Raw genomic sequence first — 10833 nt, forward strand, 5'->3', positions numbered from 1 at the left:
CTGTCGAACTCAGACACTGCGCAGGCGTGACTTTCTCCACGCCCCAGCCTCAGGCAATGCGCATGGGTAGAAGCTAGACTCGCGCTTCAGATGCCAACAATACGCATGCGCTAATCCAGCAGCTCCCTGTTGCCTTCTTGGCGCCATCTTTAGTGTGGCCTTATTGGAACTCCTGGGAGGCTCCTCCCTTCTGGGCGGGGCCAGGCACGGAGGCCGGCTGGGGGCGGAGCGCTAGTCCCCAGGACCAGTGCTTCTATAGCCTGGGAAATTTCCCAAACTCTGGGAATTTTTGAGTAAAATGTTTCAACTTGGGAAATTGGGAATTTTCATTCAAAACCTAAATAATCCTGGGAAAATGTCATACAAAGTAAAAGACTTTCCAAATCTCAACAATCCTGGGACGTTTTCATCAAAAGTAAAATATTTGCACTTCTTTTAAATTTCCCCCAAATACGTTCTTCAATTGGTGAATATTTGGCACGTGATTTTCATAATCGGGCCGTGCCGCTCTCCTATTGGTGGTGCTTCAACGTACTATATCATGATGGCCCAAGTGAAGTGACAAGTGCGCACATGCACTCGCAACAAGCCAACCTCAGCGGCAGCTGGCTGGCAGGTAATGAGACGATGGTTATCAAATTTATCTTCTAGGTAAGGTTTCTTCCAATAATGAAATATATTGCAATACTTACTGATTATCAGTTTCTTGATCTGTCATTATATCCCTACAATTTTGTATTTCGTGCTTGCAGTTGCACAAGGAATGTGGACCAGAGCATTCGGCTGTTCATAAATTTGAAACAGCACCTTCCTCCAGGCAAATATTAAATATCTTCGCCTACTGTGTTGGGTAATAATATATAATATGTTCCCTTCTTTGATTTAAATATAAATTGAAATATACATTATACTAATTATCGCATTCCATTATTTCAGAGATCTCTTTCCATTTTTTATCTAACATAAAAAATGACTAAAGGGACCAGTACGGCTGGTGAGAAGAGGAAGAGGACTGCAGGAGTAGACAAAGATCCGTCCACGTCGAAACGAAAACAATGGGATAGCCCCCCCGTATTGAGGACTCGGGGTGAACTTCCACCAGAAGAGAAGCCATCTACTTTCAAAAAAGCCTTTCAAGACTCGTGGCTTCAAGAAGGTAAATACAAAGACTGGCTGCAGAAAGTAGAAAACAATCGTTTTTTAGCTTATTGCAAATGTTGTGATGTAAAAATCCAGGCAGATACTAGTGCAGGGGTCGGCAACGTTTGGCACGCGGCTCGCCAGGGTAAGCACCCTAGCGGGCCGGGCCAGTTTATTTACCTACGAGCCAATGGGGGCGGCGGGAAGCCGCAGCCAGCACATCTCTCGTCCCGCGCTGCTTCCCGCCACCCCCATTGGCCCAGGACGGCGAACCACGGTGAGTGGGGGCTGCAATCGGCCGAACCTGCCGCGTCAGCAGGTAAATAAACTGGCCCGGCCCGCTAGGGTGCTTACCCTGGCGAGCCGCATGCCAAACGTTGCCGATCCCTGTACTAGCGAGTTAGATAAGCATGCTAATGGTAAAAAACATAAACAAAAGGTTGAGACAGTATCTAATACAAAGAAAATTGATGATATGTTTAATAAACAAGATTGTGAAAATAAAAAAGCACAAACATTTGAAGAGCAAGTTAAAAATGCAGAGATTAGAATGGCCTGTTACTTTGCCAAACATAATGTCAGTATTCAATCTGTAGAACACTTGACTGAAGTAGTTAAAAAATGTTTCCCTGATTCCAAAATTGCTGAGGCTGTAACATTAAAGAAAGATAAATGTACTGCTATAATTAGCAATGTTTTGGCGCAAACTGAGACTGAGGAACTTGTAGAAAAATTGAAAGTTAATGAATTTAGATTATTCAGGTCAATTCATGTTTGCAAATATATCTGAACTGGCTAAAACAGGTTTTCACATTTACCGCATTCAAATGCAGCATGTGAAAGATTTTTTTCCATGGTAACTGACATAAAAACCACAACAAGAAACTGTATGACAACCAAAACACTCAATTCTAGTGTAGTTATAAGGTCAGCTTGGAAAGCAAAGCAAGATCAATGTTTTAATTTTGTAATTACTATTAAGCACTTGTATTTACATTGTAAAAATATGTACAGTCAAAATAATAGTGATAAAACTAGTAAAAATATTAATGATGGTAATGATGTTCCTAGTGATGACTCAGACCATGAGTCAGAAAATGGATAAAACTCAAAGATTATAATAATAAGGAAAATTATATAAAAGAGTGTTATTTGTTCTGTTTGCTTTTTTATCTTATTTTATAATCATATGTTTACTTTTTATTTTTTCAAAGTAACTTTGATGTACAGTACACTGTAGGGCACATGCTGTACTTATTAATACTTTTGTTTTTAAAATAGTGAAATTTGTGTAAAATACATTGTTTTCTATCATTTCAATCCTACTCATGTGTTAAATATTTTATTTACTGTATAAGTAACATGGGGGGAGGGATAGCTCAGTGGTTTGAGCATTGACCTGCTAAACCCAGGGTTGTGAGTTTAGAGGCTACTTGGGGATCTGGGGCAAAATCAGTACTTGGTCCTGCTAGTGAAGGCAGGGGGCTGGACTCGATGACCTTTCAAGGTCCCTTCCAGTTCTAGGAGATGGGATATCTCCATTCATTCTAATTCTATAAGTTTAAAATTTAAAAACACGTCTATCTGTATAAAAATTATAATAAATGTGAAATATCTTGAACGAATAAGAAGAATTTGGATATAATATATATTATATAGTTATTAAAAACACACATATTACGTTCTTTTCACATTTTGAAATAAAAAACTTTATCTGGGAATTTTTCACCAGATTTAGGATATTTTTAGCGCTAGGTTGGGAAAAGTTGGCATCACGATATAGAAGCACTGCCCAGGACTCCTGGGTTCTCCTCTGGGCTAGTGATTCGTAGAGTCGAAGGTTGCAAGCCCCATTGGGTCGTGGAGCCTGATCCCTGCGCCCCTGCATGGCACATGGGAACTTGTGCATCCCTGGGGCTTGGCCTGGGTGGGACACGAGGCTGGATGCAGTGGTGAGAAACTCCACAGCAGGGACCCACCGGAGCCTCCCCCTCTGCCTGTCCCTGCCACGGTGTCAGGCTCTGGCAGCAGAATGCTATGCTGCCAACACTAGCAGTGGAGCCATGAGAGGTGCTGCGTGGGTGTGCAGAGAGCCGTGTAGGGATGTATACACCAGGGTTCAAGCATGTAGGGTGCTCTACTTGCCCAAGCTAAGCCTCACTGTTCACACTGGCATTTATAGCATTTATTTATAGCCATGCTAGCTGGGCATGCAGCGTAGACATACCTTAAAGCATCTTCCAGAAAGGCCTCTAGTCTGGCTCTGAAGGTGTCAGGAAGTGGAGAATCCTGCACTTCCCTTAGTAGTTTGTGGCAAACTGTCCTGCAGAGGCTCAAGAGTGAGTACTAAGCTCAGGGCAGACTGTTCCCAACCAGCGATCAGGTGCAAACTCCGTAACAGCCTAACCAGAGCATCACAGCGTCTCCGTGGGCACTCTGGTCTGTCTCGCCACCCAGGGGACCCTGCCTTTGTGACATGGTCCCTTACATTGAGTATCACAGCAACATTTGGGTTCAAGGACCAGTCACTTACCCAGGTCAATTGTACTTTAGATCTCACACCACAGACATTGCTTGTAGTCAATACTATAATAACCTATCTAAAGATTTATTAACTAGGAAAAGGAAATAGGAGATATTTACAAGGTTAAAGCAGGCAAACACTCACAAATCTCAAGCTTCAAAAATAACAGAAACTTCTACAATAAGCAAGCTCTAGATGTCCTTTAGGGCTAACCCAAGCAAAGCACTGGGAATTTTTTGCTTATGCCTAGAAATCTTGTCCCCACAGTCCAAGCAGCATAAAGATACTGTTCCTCCTTGTCAGGGGTTTTTATTCCCTTTTCCACTTCTGCTTTGAACTGCAAGCTCAGTTGATGGGAGGAATTCACTTGCAAGCGGGGCTTAAGTTCTCAACAATTATTTACTGGAGCCCCATAGGGGGAGTGGGGGGGGGCTCACATTGGGGCTGAAGCCCTGAGTCCCAGCACGCACTGCAGGGCTGAGGCCACAAGCCCTGGGGCCTTCTGCAGGCTGAAACCCTGTGGGAGGTGCCAGGGCTCCTGGGAGTTTGAAAATATTTACCAGAGCTCCTGCTGCGGTGGGCTCCGGATGAATTTATGGGGGAGGGGCGGGGGAGAGTAAACAGCAAACTCTGTATCCTCTCTAACATTCCACTTCAGTCGGTCTGGTGTTGCTAGGGTGACCAGATGTCCTGATTTTATAGGGACAGTCCCGATATTTGGGGCCTTCTCTTATATAGGCACCTATTACCACCCATCCCGATTTTTCACACTTTCTGTCTGGTCACCCTAGGTGTTGCTGGGCCTTCCCTGTCGGGCAGGACATAACACGTATTGGAGACCAGCATTTCACACTGGTTCCTGTCCCTCTCCTACCTGGAGAGTTACAGTTACAACGGCTTACAATGCAAATGCTCAAGCATTACCTTACACTATGGGATACAGATGCTACATGTGAGATTAATGCCCCAGCCTTCAATAGACTAAACTCTCAACACGTTCCTATACTTCCTATTTTAACATTACTAACACCCAGGCGGGCCGGACTGGCTCCAGCTAGGTGTCTGTCAGGGTTCAGTTGAGGAATGGGGACCTTGGCCTGAGCTGGCACCTTGTCTTCCAGTGTCACAGTTTGTTCCGGTGGTTAATCCCCCTCACTGTTAAATACCTGTGCCTTATTTCTAAATTGAATTTGCCTAGCTTTATCTCCCGGCCCCTAGTTCTTGTTATACCTTTCTCTGTTAGACTGCAGAGCCCTTTACTACTGAATATTTCCTCCCTGTGAAGGTCCTTGTACACCAGAATCAACCCTGAGAACCCGTGTCCCAAACATTAATTAATCCCATAAGTCCACCATTAAGTGGCATCATCAGCCCCATTTCAGAGAGAGGGGAACTGAGGCGAAGAGTTGTGAAATGCCCAAGCAAGCCTGTCAGATGGGAAACCCAGTCAACTGCCTCTGTGCTCCTGCTCTAAACACTTTACTTCACTTTCCTCCTGAACCTGCCAATGGAACCCAGGCATCCTGACCCCAGACCCATGCCTGGACCACTAGCCCACCCTTTGAGCTTGTCTACACTTAAAACGTTGCAGCAGCACAACTCCCCTATGTAGAGCTTCAATGTAGACACTCCCCACACCACGAGGAGGTGTTCTCCCGTCGGCGTAGGTAATTCTCCTCCCTGAGAGCAAGTAGCTAGGTTGACAGGAGAATTCTCCTAGCGTTGGGCTACCCCGGGGATGAGGTCGGTATAGCTGCGTTTTTCACACCCCTGAGAGATGTAGCTATACCAAAGTAATTGCTTAGTGTGGACAAGGCCTTCCTCTCCAGTGTCTCATTTACTAAAGCAGATGAAGGTTCACTCTAATGCAATAGTGCAGAGTGAGGCTAGCTCAGCAACCCAAAAAAACAGGAGTGTGGCTGGCTGGGTGATAGTATTATTTATTTGTATTATCAGAGCGCCCCCAGGGGCTAGGTACTGTACAAATACAAGGGACAGTCCCTGACGCAAAGAGCTTACGATCTAAGGCCTGTCTACACTAGGAACTTACCTTGGTGTAGCTACAACTCTGGGGGGGTGAAAAATACACACACACACATACACCAGAGACCCAGCTAGAGTGATCTAGCCCTAATGTAGATAGCGTTCTGTCCATGGAAGAATTCTTCCGCTGACCTAGCTGCGCCTCAGGGAGGTGGTTACCTAGCGATGGGAGAAGCCCTCCCATCTGCATAGTGTCTACACTGAAGCACTACAGTGGCACTGCTGCAGCAGTTTAAGTGTAGACACCCTGAGTAGAATGATGGGAGAGCACAAGGAAACAGACAGTATGGGGCTGCGTGATGGGCAGTGGGATCAGCTCACAAGCAGCCCAGCCTCTGTGAATTTTTGTGTAGGCCTCACAGCAAAGGAGAGTTTGGACACGCTGGTGTGCACCTGGCCCTGGGGACCTGGGATTATAGTGCCATCCCAGTAAGGGCCTGCCCTGCCCTCGTGGTTAGAGGGAACTGCAGCATGTACTTTGCAGGTGGGGGCAGAGTGCGGTGTTCTTTGGGGAACCCACAGCCAGCTGCTCCCGCGGCAGCACTCCAGTCTATTTAGGGTTGTGGAACCTCTCATTTAGCTAACGAGCGCCCTTTGCTCCATCCCTGTGGTCACATTCAATGGGCTGGTTTCTTTTCGGGATTTAATTGTTAGATCTCTGGTAGTTTAACGTCTAGAATTAAAACTTGGTCCTCTCCCGCACCTTGCGTCTCTCTGCAGAGGGAGGCTGAGCCCACCCATGGCTGCTGCTCCACTGGACTTTCTGCACAAAAGCCGCTGGGCTTCATCACGTGTCTCAGCCTCCTGCTGCCTGGATGGGCGGTTCCCCTCACACACATATAAACAGAGGGTTAGTCTGCAAATAGCCAGTTGACCAAAGAAGCTTTGAAGTCCTGACAGCCAGCCTGTAGGAGTGAGCTGGGGCTGCCAGCCAAGGAGATGGAGAGAGTGAGACAAAGCCCTGTTAATGGGCTTCTCTGGGTCACACCAAACGGCAGCCTTTCCACCATTGGCTAGGCCAAGTTGCGCCAGGAAACCACATCAGCATCTCCCGAGCCCTCGGATGCCCACACTGGTCATTACATCCCTCTGGAAAGTCATACGTTCTACATACAAATATCCTAAAGGGATTTTCCAAACACCCCTCACCGCTTCTGGCAGCCCTGTCGCTGGGAACTGCTCTTTTTGTGGTGTTTCCCAGTGGGTGCCCCAGTTTAGCTACTTTCAAATGCACCTAAAGTTGAACACAAATTAGTAAAATTTACCTTGCAACAACCTGGGAAGTCACTGTTTTCCTCCTGCTTTCCATGGGAATGGGATTCCCTGAGCTCTCCCTGCAGCACCAGACCTGGCAAATAGCAGTTTGCTGTTTATTTGTTAATTCTCCTTTTGTTTATTAGGCTCTTAGGATCAGATTTTAGGCAACATGAGCTGTGCTAACGCACAAGCAATTACTGTGATGTTACCACAAAGACTCGTAATTAGTCCTGCACTTATCCAGCTGCACGTGATAATCGTGTGCAGATCAGACACAGACCCATGTGGACATTTGCTTGCACAATTGTTCTAATTGTGTGTGTGTGAGATGAAGGGAGGGGGATTTTCTTAGTGTTTTGCATGAACACTGTGTGTGTCTCACTTTGCCCCATGTGCTGTGTGTGTAATGAGGTGGTGGGAGAGGGTGTTTGTTGTTACAGAGGACCAGCTGTGACTCACCTAGCAGCCTGGACCCCGGACAATGGCCTAGACAGGTGGGTGGAACGGAGCAACTGGTGACCCAGAGGCCCACCCTCTTGGAAGCCAGCCGGTTCTGGCCAGTGGGAGGACAAAGGGCTGAGGAGAGAGGACCCTGGGGATCTGGAAGGCAGCTGGTTCTGGCCAGTGGGAACAAAGGAGGGAAGAGAGCGGGCCCAGGTGGAGGACAGGCTAGGGAAGGGGATATAGGGTGGTCAGTTGGAAGGAGGTTGCTGCTGGATGGAGGCAGACCCAGATGGATGGTGCTGAGAGTTTCTAGGCCCGGAGAACTTCCTGTGCTGTGTTCGGATGTACAAGAAACCTTCCTGTGTTACGCTGGCTGAGGGCCACTGCAGGCTAGAGAGCGGGGGGGCATTGCTGCCCCTTGGTGGGGAGGCCCCAGAGTGAGGGACTCCCCGTGGAGGCCCACAGAGAAAGCTGGGCGTGCAGAAGGCTCAGAGGTGCTGCAGTCCCAGGAGGTGGCCTGGGCAGAGGGTCTAACCCCCACAGAGGGCTGTCACCCTGAGGGGGGTTCCTTCCAGGGACGGTACGGAGCCGAGAGAGCAGGGGGCCTGGCAGTCTGTGACTGTGTGCAGTGCAGGGACAGGATTGTGGCCAGGAGCAGAACTCCCAACAGGTTGTTTCTCTCCGTACAGTCTGTGGCATCTGCACTAGTGTCACTGAAGGAACCAGCAGGAGCCATCCCAGGGAAACCCCACTTGGGGAGTCTTTCCCTGTGACTGTGAGACCCGGGTGTGGGGCAGCTCTGGCATGGAGCATGGACATTCCTGGGGTAGCCCTGGTGACTGCGGGGTTAAGAACCTCAGCTCTGCCCTTGGCACCTCCCTTTGGGCTCATGGGGAGCAGGCAGAGGTGGGGCTGGGCAGAGGAGTGTGTCCAGAGCCCCTAGGGAGCTGAATGCGTAGCTCCAATCGGCTGGACACCAGGCTGCTCCCAGCGGGCTCCTGCCTCGCGAGCAGCACAAGCTGGCCTCTGTTTCAGCCTCAGCAGGGGCCCAGCCCATCGGTATTCGCCTCTGCCCCTGGAGGTGGCCCCAGGTCAGGCCTGAAGCATGGAGGTGGGACGCTGATTGTGCTGGGCCTGCTCTGGGGATAGGCTCGAGGGACCCGGCCCCAGCACTGAATTCGCTTCAGACACGAGAATAGAGGGGAGCGTAACGCAAGTCTGACCCCTAAGTGCAGACATAGCCCCCACCCTCACCCCCGGCTGCTTCACACCCCCTGCACCAGAGCAAGTGCTGCTGTGGCCTCGGGAGCACGCGCCGTGTGGTTTGCACACGTGCTCACGGCCATTGCACACACACGCTGAGCAATTGTGTGCCCCAAGGAGCAGGGCAGGCAGCTGCATGTGCAGCTCAGGCAGCTGATGTTTGTGAGCCCAGGCCCGTTGTGCCCTGGGCAGGCAGCCCGTGGGCAGGGGAAAGTGGCTTTGCAGAGTCTGGTCTCGGCATGCCTGAGACCTGCATCCTCTCAGCCTCTCACTGCCTCCCAGGCCACTGTCTCCTCCCAGCCCTGGGCTCATGACGAGTGGCAGACAGTGGGATATATAAAGGAAGGGGAAGCACAGCCAGCCCGAGAAACTGTTGGAGCCAGTGGTTCTCTTCTGCCCTGCCTCCCTCCACGTGATTCAGCCTCCCAGCACCGGGAGAGCCAGGAAAAAGTAACCCCAGGGGACTGTAAGTACAAGAAATTAAGCTGGTATTGTGCAGCCAGGCAAATCCCCAGGCCCACACAAAGGGGGCAGGCACAGACAGCCCTTTGTAAGCAGACAGGGAAGTGTGTGTGTCTGGGGGGGTTTCAGAGGAGCAGCCGTGTTAGTCTGTATCCGCAAAAAGAACAGGAGGACTTGTGGCACCTTAGAGACTAACACATTTATTAGAGCATAAGCTTTCGTGGGCTACAGGGGTGTCCCAAAGTTCTTTCCATGGCCAGAGCCCAGTAGACGCTGTAGAGACCAGTGCGAGAGAGAGGAGGGAGAGGGCCCCACTAGCGGGGGGCGGTCCCTGTACAGTGCCTGCAGGGATCCCGAGGGCCAGTGCTAGCTAAGGACCCCGCTCCTGTTACAACCCAAGAGGGGCAGCTGGGGGTGTTTGTGGAAGGTGCTGTGTGCACAGGGCGCCCCGTTGGAGGGTGGCTGTGTGGCCGGGGGTGTCCGGATGGATGGGGGGAATTCCTCATTGGAGAGCTGAGATTTTCACCTCGTCCCGATGTGAGAGCGCTGGCTGCGGCTGCGATCGCTAAGGTGCGGGTTGGAATGAGTGGGGGTGAGGCTGTGAGAAGGCGGATCTGGGGGAGAACTTGTTCATCAGGTGTCCAGCACGGGGCAGGGGATGGGACGGATCTCTCTGCGCTGCTGCCAGTGGCCAGCCCAGCCTGGTGCCGGTGCCCGGTATGGTGACAGCACCCATGGCTGCAGCACTCTCCTGCTTGCCATGGCGTGTGCTGAATCCTGCAGATTCACGAGCACGTGCGTGGACTGGCTGGCTGCTCCCGGCCCAGCAAACGGGCATGGAGAGGGGTTACGCAGAAGCTATGCCTGGAGACCAAGCTCAACCAGCTCCCCCTGCCCTGTTTCTGCTTTCTGAGTGTGCTCAGCACTACAGGACGGGGCCCCTGCTCCAGCCCCAGCCTGGTTTCCAGAGCACGTCTGGGTGCAGGGGCTGGGGAGGGAGTCCTGGACCTGGCAGCTCTGGTGGAAGAGCAAGCGACCTGCCCACAGTGCCTGGGGGGAAGGTGACACAACTCTGGCCTGTCGCAGCTGTGGATAATCAGCCCCCAGAGGGGGCCAAGGATTCAAGGAGATTTTCAAAGAATGTCAATCTGCCCAAATCCGCTGGCGTTAAAGCCAGGAGCACGTGAGGCAGCAAGGGGGAGGCAGGGGTGATGGGCCGGCTTGGACAGGGAACGAGGAGGCGTGGGGCGCTGGGGCAGAGTGTGGGAAGCTCTGGCCAGGGCAAAGCTCCAAGCTGCTCCGCGCAGTTCCGATCGACCCCAGATACGTACAGCGCAATGCGCAGCCCCTCGCGGGAACAAAGCCCAATGGACTGGGTGGCACAGGTGGGCGGAACCCACCCTCCCTGCTCCACTTTTAACCTGATTCAATTGCATCCAGGACACCTGTGGGTAGAGCAGGCCCCCCTCTGGGGGTGCCCATCCCCTCCCAGTCTGGGCATGCCCATAGCCCGCTGTGGGTGCTCATCCTCCCCTCCCCCCTCTGGGGGTGCCCATGCCCTCTCCCTCCCCCTCCCGGTCTGGGCATGCCCATAGCCCGCTGTGGGTGCTCATCCTCCCCTCCCCCCTCTGGGGGTGCCCATGCCCTCTCCCTCCCCCTCCCAGTCTGGGCATGCCCATAGCCCGCTGTGGGTGCTCATC

The 10833-nt window shown here is 51.2% G+C and overlaps 1 protein-coding gene across 1 annotated transcript in view; it reads left to right on the forward strand.

The window, feature by feature from the left end:
- Positions 1-9001: 9001 nt before the first annotated feature.
- The window catches only part of PLTP (phospholipid transfer protein), a gene marked incomplete in the record, with an annotated part of 18455 nt that continues 16623 nt past the window's right edge, over positions 9002-10833 (forward strand). Inside the window, 1 exon segment of the mRNA XM_034787020.1 lies at positions 9002-9137.

Source organism: Trachemys scripta, chromosome 12 (assembly GCF_013100865.1).
Source record: "Trachemys scripta elegans isolate TJP31775 chromosome 12, CAS_Tse_1.0, whole genome shotgun sequence".
Lineage (NCBI taxonomy): Eukaryota > Metazoa > Chordata > Testudines > Emydidae > Trachemys > Trachemys scripta.